This window comes from Saimiri boliviensis, chromosome 18 (assembly GCF_048565385.1).
Source record: "Saimiri boliviensis isolate mSaiBol1 chromosome 18, mSaiBol1.pri, whole genome shotgun sequence".
Lineage (NCBI taxonomy): Eukaryota > Metazoa > Chordata > Mammalia > Primates > Cebidae > Saimiri > Saimiri boliviensis.
Genome location: NC_133466.1, coordinates 36787820 through 36795810, shown reverse-complemented (window position 1 = coordinate 36795810; position 7991 = coordinate 36787820).

The following is a 7991-nucleotide window of genomic DNA, read 5'->3' as shown; positions in this document are numbered from 1 at the left end:
TGGAGTGTATGAACACGCTATCAAGGGAAAACAAGATGAGATGAGAACACAGGAAGAAGTAGGACCTGTATATAGTTACTGAAGCAATTTTCACAGAAGAGGTGACTTAAGAGTAACATCTTGGAGTAAAAATGAAGGTTCGGAGGAAAAAACAGCAATGAAAGAGAGTGTTTAGGTAGGCAGAAGTGAATCAATTAAAAGCATGAAATAGTAGTGAATTTTCATTGAGCCACACACAGGTTATAACAGATGGCTCCCAAGGTATAAATTAAACTCTGGTTAGCTAGGAGAAAGAAGGATTTTAATATGAAGGAAATACTAAGAGTTTGAATGCATTTGGTGATCTTCTGGTAGGGAGGGTCCTTCTGACTTCCAATCCAACACTATTTAAAAACTCTATGTTACTACCAAATAAAGTATGTAAGTTAATGATCTGATTTTTCCCAAGGAAGAAGGTTATTTCAGGGGTCATATTCTGGGGTCATTTGCATCTGTTTGGTACAAGAGAGGTGAGGCTGAATCCATCTTCTGGGGTGTGTGTGTGTCACAGAGCGGAGGAGTTAATCAGTGATTTAAAAGGTCAACTGGCATAGGTCCAGAATCACAGTCCCCAAACAGGATTCAACAGACTGGGAATGGACACCCCTGATATTATGCTACAGGCTTTGCAGGCTCTTCTGCATTCCAGAACCAGAGAAAAGCCATACATCAGATCTAGAAATAGAAATTCCATTTGACCCAGCAATCCCATTTCTGGGTATATACCCAAAGAACTATAAATCATTCTACTATAAAGACACATGCACACATGTCTTCATGGCAGCCCTGTGTACAATAGCAAAGACCTGGAACCAACCCAAATGCCCATCAATGATAGACGGGACAAAGAAAATGTGGTGCATATACACCATGGAATAGGATGCAGCCATAAAAAACAATGAGTTCGTGTCCTTTGTAGGGACTTGGATGAATCTGGAAGCCATCATTCTCAGCAAACTGACACAAGAACAGAAAACCAAACACCTCATGTTCTTACTCATAGGTGGGTGTTGAACAATGAGAACACGTGGACTCAGGGAGAGGAGCAGCACAACTGGGGGCAGTTGGGGGAGTAGGGGAGGGACAGCAGACGGTGGGGATGGTGGGGAGGGATAACATGGGGGGAAATGCTGGATATAGTATACACCTAAAGTAAAATTTAAAAAATAAAAAATAAAAAAAGATATTAAAAAAGGCCATGCATCCCCTTCATATGTGTTTAGGAGGTTTCCCTCTTCCAATTGCACACTGCTTGCTTGATGACAAAAAGGGCTTGACTTTTCCTCAGCAGGGCCTGAACCCAGCTGGATTAAAAAACTCAGTGCCAGTGACTCGTTTAAAGGAAGCTTTCTTCATTTCACCTGGTATTCCATCCAAAACGTATGGTGGGAGGGTAGCATTGATTTTCTTGAAAAACAGGGGAAATAAGTATGCAGAAAATTGCTGAGGTCCGAGAAAAAGAAAAACTGATTCAAAGTATAGTTATCATAAAACTGACTGTCTGTGGCCTTTAATATTTGGAATAGTACTGCTCATGATATTTTTTTCAGACCTGAAACTTTCTTTACGGTAGACAATTTTATGCATTTGATAATATACTATTAACAAACACAGTGGAAATTTAAAAAAATAAATAAATAAATAAACTCAGAACAAAACAAAACCAAAAAGAAACCTTTCTACAGCAGTCCAAACTCCTTGGACTATAACAAACTTTAGCTCTGACCACATGCAAAGCATGTTGCCTGGAAACCCACAGCAAAGATGTTGCCCAGCAACTTTAGATCCCGCCAGCTGCCCTGGTGAGGATCCTGATGTCGGTCACCACAACATTAAAAATATATATAAATAGAAGTCTTCTGTAGAAGATAATAAAAGTAACATAAGCAGGTTTAGCTTTTGTTTGATGTTTAAGAAACTATATAAAATCTGAAGCCCTGACTTCAGTGTTTGGGTGTAAGATCAAATTCACACTGCCTGTGAGGGTTATAATCCGTGTTACGACTTTCTGTCCCCCTGGTGAGAAACTCTTCACTCCTGACAGTAATTTTAAATAGTCAAGTTGGTGGTATGTTTAAGTATTTTTTACTGGTCTCAAACATAGTCTCACAATCCTATATGATACTGTATGTGGTTTTAAACTTCCCTGTGATTTCACATTAGGAATAACCAGAACCCAGATGTAATAATCAAAGGTTGTGAATTGTGTGGAGTGAGGCTATCTCTTAGCCAGCTTATCACTAAAGTTCCATCTGTTTCATGGTGGTCCACCCAGTCCTCAGGTCACAGTTTACATTAATAGCAGAGAAAACTTTCTAAAATGCAAAGCTGATGTTGTCACTCAGCTACTTGAAAATTGTTGTTGGTTCAACAATTAAAACACAAGAAAACTGAAACTCTTTAATATAGCATACAAAATGCTGCTACCACTTCCTTATAATCCAGCCTATTTTCACTGCCCTGTGAACATGCAATGTCCTTTCAAATTCCATATATTTTTTCAAGCTATTCTATAGCCCTGGAGTGTTTCTACCCCTCCTCTTGGGCGGATGAGCACCTACTCACACGAAAATCCAAGTAAAATATTATTTCTTTGGGGAAAGCTTCCTGATTTTTCCCAGAAAAACAGAGTTAGTATTACCACAAATACGAAGCCTTGGATCTGACTCAATAGAGGAGCTTAATAAAATCTTTTAGCTTATGAGTGAGATTCCTTTTCCATCACATATTTGACTTTCAGATATAGGTAATCTTCTAGTCATAATTATAACTTCATTACATGAGCTACAGTACTGAAGTAGTTGTAGTTAAAGAAAGTTAACCTGGCATCACTGTGTCAAATAATATCTTCTGATTGACTTACATTTAGATTTTGAAACTGTGATCCTTCCAAAGGAGTTGTGACAAACCCTCAAACTGATAAAAGAAAGTACAATTTTATTATATAAATTATTTTCTTCAGGGAGCTTTCTGGCTTAATCCAGGTTTAATCTCTATTATTCCCATTGTCTTTAATTGTTTATGTGTTTGGTTAATTAAACACATATTAGAAATTCATTGTTATATATAAAGAATTTACTAAATTCTTTATATATAAATAATTTATATATGTGATTATCTGGTCATTCTTATTTTATTTGAAGTGAGAATTCTGGGTCTTTATATTTCATTGACTTACCCTCATTCTGCACCCAGTCCATCAGTCACTCTCATAGAACCAACTGACTTCTTCATAGAGTTATAAAAAGGAATATTAAATCATTAACTTATATGAATTTTTTCCTTTAAAAAACACATTACATAAATACAGTTACCTGGATGTGATGTCTTGCTCCACAGTCTATCCTTAGTCTCTTAACAAATGATCATCGAAGGAATGAAAACAAGAATTGGATCCTTAGCACACATACTCAATTTTCCTTTCTTGAAAATATTAAGCACAGAGTTTTAGCATAAAGGACTTTGTGAATATTTACTTTAATAGACACAATGTAACTTGGTAATAATGCCACCCTCTCAAACAGCATTAATTGATTTTTTCAAAAAGAGAGTTTTAAGTACTTATTATTTATTAAGAACAGCATTTATGATAAAGACTGGACCAAATGGAGATGATAATACCATCACCATGAGGAGCAATTTGTGGGCCTGTAATCAGTTTTGCAGATGATGAATATTTTAAAAGTTTCTTTTCAATCTCTATGGTGTAGAAGATAAATGGATGTTTAAGCATGAATAGAAGTAACACCTAAGTCCACTAGTTACAAATACTACTAGGAAGAAAAGATTAAGTTTTCGTTTAGTAAAAGAGTGGTGTGTTAAAGACAATGAGGTCTAAACACCAAGGAAATTGAGTCCAAAAGACAGTGCAAGGGTGTGGTTGGAGCGTTGGAGAGAGAAAGAAAGGGTGAGAGAGAAAAAGGGAGAGAAAGAGAGAGAGGAGAGAACAAGACTGTTTTGAACTGAGTAATTATATTCCAAACTAGACGAAATTTTTTATGAAAGTATTAATGGACGAGAAATTTTTCATCAAGCTGAAAGAAAAAAATAAAATATGGTAGAGTTGGTGCAGGAGACATTCAGTGTGAAAGAAAGAGCATCAGTATATTTGTAATTAGAGAGCATTAGATTCTACATACTTTGCAAAAGCCAATAAGAATGCTTTTAGCAGAATGAGAAATATTTGCTCTTATTCGGTCTTCTAAGTCAAGGAGTAATTTTATTCAGGAAGAATGTACCTTTAGTAAATTAGTCTAGTAGTTAAAGAGTCTAACATCTAAGGAATAGTTAGAGGTGAACACGATCAGCAATGTGCTCTGCACTGTGTTTTTCACTGATACTATAAAATTTCATAGCTTTTGTGTGTTGTATTTTAAACCTAAAAATGTATTTACATTAGGTGCAACTTATTAATACAAAAATTGACAGGGGAAATTAGAATATAGTCCAACAGGAAAGTAAAAACTAAGGTATTTTATTTCTTTTCTTTTCTTTTCATGTTTACAATGGTATATTCTGCACATTTTTTTCTGATATGAAATACTAGTGATACTGATTAGTTAACATTTTGGTTAAATAAACACCCTTAGATTATACAGCTAATAAATAAAGCTGAGATTTGAACTCAAACCTGTCTGACTCAAGAGCTTGCACTGTTGACTTTGTGACATTGTCAGCACATCAGAAAAAGGAGGCAGCTTGTCCCTGGATATGCTGAGTGACAAGATCTCATGGTGAATGATGTGAAGATGGTGAGAAAAAAGCAAGAGATCTAAGTGAAATGAACCAGGGACAGAACATGGACGGGCTCAGCGTGAAATAGAGCCATTTTATGTCTGCGTCTAAGACCCACCACTTAGTGAAAATTACATAATGATGAAGGAGCAGAGGTTTACTTTGCATGAAACCTGAGTAGTCACATTTTTCTTGAAGGAAGACTGTAAAGAAATGATGGAATGCTCAACACCTTGAAGGCCCAACATTCTTGACATATGATATACGTTAATCTTTTCTTTTTACTATTTTGAAGCTGATACTTAAACCCTGCACAAGAATCACTTAATCCATTACTATGTCCAAGTTGCCTTTTGCATAGAATTCAGGGAGTATTTTAAGTCACCTAACAATGTAATTTAAACAGAGGGAATGTAAAATTAATACTTATTTTTAAAATGAGATTCAAAGTAATAACTAATTCACATAATGTTTATGTGGTTACAATGGAAAGTACTGGGTGGTCTGATAATATTGAAATTTATCATTAAATTAAATGGTGAGTGTAGTGCAAGCCTTTATAAATCCTCTAAGAAAATATAAACTTGGAGATGTTTTATTAATGGAAAGGTATCCAATAAATTGATCTAAGGACATGAAAACTATATTTAGACTTTTTTAGTGTCATAGAAAGTTCTCAAAGAGTTAACTCATGGGCAACTGAGCCTAATATTGTAACTTAAACGAATAGTGATACTCTAACTTATGTCAATTTAGAACCCTATAGTGATAAACTACCTGAAACTTCCTAAGGAATGTCAGAAATAATTTGCAGTTTTACAGATCTGCTGCTGGGTTTTACATTAGGATCTCTGGATTATTATAGTTCAGAGATACTTGAAACACTTGATGACAAAAGTCTCCCTGTTGATTTCACTGTTGCTGGGGGTATGCTCAATAGCTTGGGTTGTGTTAGATGAGGTCGTATGTCACAGTGGTTAGGAGTGCCAGCTCTACGTTCTTATACATCTCAAGGCATAAACCATAGTTATCACTTGATAGTTTTGTGACTCTGAACAAGTTCTTTAATCTGTGCCTCCGTTTCTTCATGTGCCCAAAGTAAATTTTCAATAGACAGCACTTGGTACCATGTGTGACTCACAGTCAGTACTCGGTGAAGAGCAACCATTACCATTTCAGTGAGTAGCATAGTTATAGCTGCCAGGTTTAGCCAATGGAAATAAAAGATTCCCAGTTAAACTTGAATTTCAGAGAAACCACTCATAAATGTAATATAAATATATCGTAAGCTATATGGAAAGCATACACTAAAATATTATTAATGGCTGAAATTTTATCTGGCAACCCTAATGGTAGTGCTTGGAATGTTAGGTGCTCGAGAGCTTTTGCTTGAGCAGTTTTGTTTGAGTCTGTCAATAACACTGTGGACTGATTTTTTTAAAATAGCCAGATGTTGACAAATCTAAATGTATAAACCTAGCTGCGAAGTTCTAACCTTCAGTTGGTGAGTACTCCTATTCAATAGTAGCCAGAAATAATAGTCAGAAATAAAATGGTATAGTGATGATGCAAACAAACAAACAAAAATAGCAAGGAAGAGTGATAAAAAGACTTAAATTACAAATCAATACAAGACTGTCAATCAGTATGATAATGCATAGGAAATAACAGACAAAGAAGGAAGATGAAGTCCAGACATCATGGACTTCAGGTTTTTGGATAACAGTCAACAAATATTTATTGAGGATCTGTATCTATAGCATGCCAGAAACTGTTCCATGAATAGGATAGGTCTATAATGCTGAAGTCCAAGCAGGTAGATAATGTAATAATCAAATAAATAAATATAAAATTACCACAATAATAAGTACTCTGAAGGAGGGGTAGATAAATCTTTCTATGAAGGCATGATCAAAATAAAAATTTGGATCTGTACAGAGAGGTCAGAGGTTTCTCTGTGGAAATAATAAAAGAATTAAGAACTGAAGGACAAGAAGAAGTTAACTAGATAATGGCAAAAGAATCACATTCTCGGCAGAGCAAATAGCAAGCACTACGATCCCATGGTGGGAGGGAATATGGTGTTCAGTAGACCCACAGAATGGTACTTGTGGCTAGAAAGCTGGAGAGAGAGAGTAGAACAGATGATCCCTCTCTAGATTCTTCAAGATGTTCGTATTGTTTTCCCTAAATGCCCAGTGAAATAATTTAAACAGGGTAGACAGAAGGGATGAGGATATGTGTTGTTGAAGAGTCATTCTGGCAGCTTTGCAGAGAGTGGTTTGAACGGGTCAATCACACCTCAGTGAAATCAGTAGAATTTCTTGGAAAGATGGAAAGAAACAGAGTTGACAAGGGACTGAAATATATGCTGGAAATCCTGAAACAAGGAGTGTACCCATGCAATTCGAAGAGTGTTAATTCAATAGAGAAATGGAAGATGGTTGCAGTGGTAGAAGTGGCAGGGAAGGCAGTTCAGAAACCAACTGAAGGACCTTGTTAACGAAGATGAGATGGCCAGATTAACTTTATAAGTAATGATTTTTAGTCGAAACATAATATAAGGCAAATATTGTTTCTAAAATTTCATCTAATATCACAAATACATAGTCCAAGCTAGAGGATTATAGATTCAAAATTGTGAAACTAATTAAACATTTAGTACAATACAATTAGTGTGTGGGGGTAAAGGTAAGATATACAGATTTAGTTTTGTAGAGAATGGTAGTAGAAAGAAAATCCAATGAAAATAAGAATGAAAGGAGCAAAGAAGTTAGAAAATAAAAAGAAAAACCAAGTCATATACCAAGTAAAGGGAATAAAGAAAGAAGTTCAAGGAAGCAGGCTTCATGTGACACATGAAGTTAAATGGAGTAGAGAGGAGTTTCCAAAGTTTTATCAATCAGCTTTGGCTAGGTTACAGCGAGTAACAAACTCAAAGGCTCAGTTTCATACAGTGGCAGATGTTCGTTTTTCACTCAGGTTACACGGAGGCTGTGGATTGATTGTGGCTCTGCTTCATCTATCATCTTCATTCCTAGATCCAGGATGAAAGAGAAATTTTATAAGGGACCTGTGGTTCTCTCAGTAGAGAAAAAAGCATGAGAAAGAATACAGGAACCAACTGAATGTGTATGCCATAGTGAGTAGAAAAGTAAATTGTGGTACATTCAAAAAATGGAATACGATTTAGTCACAGAAAGCAGCAAACTATTAAT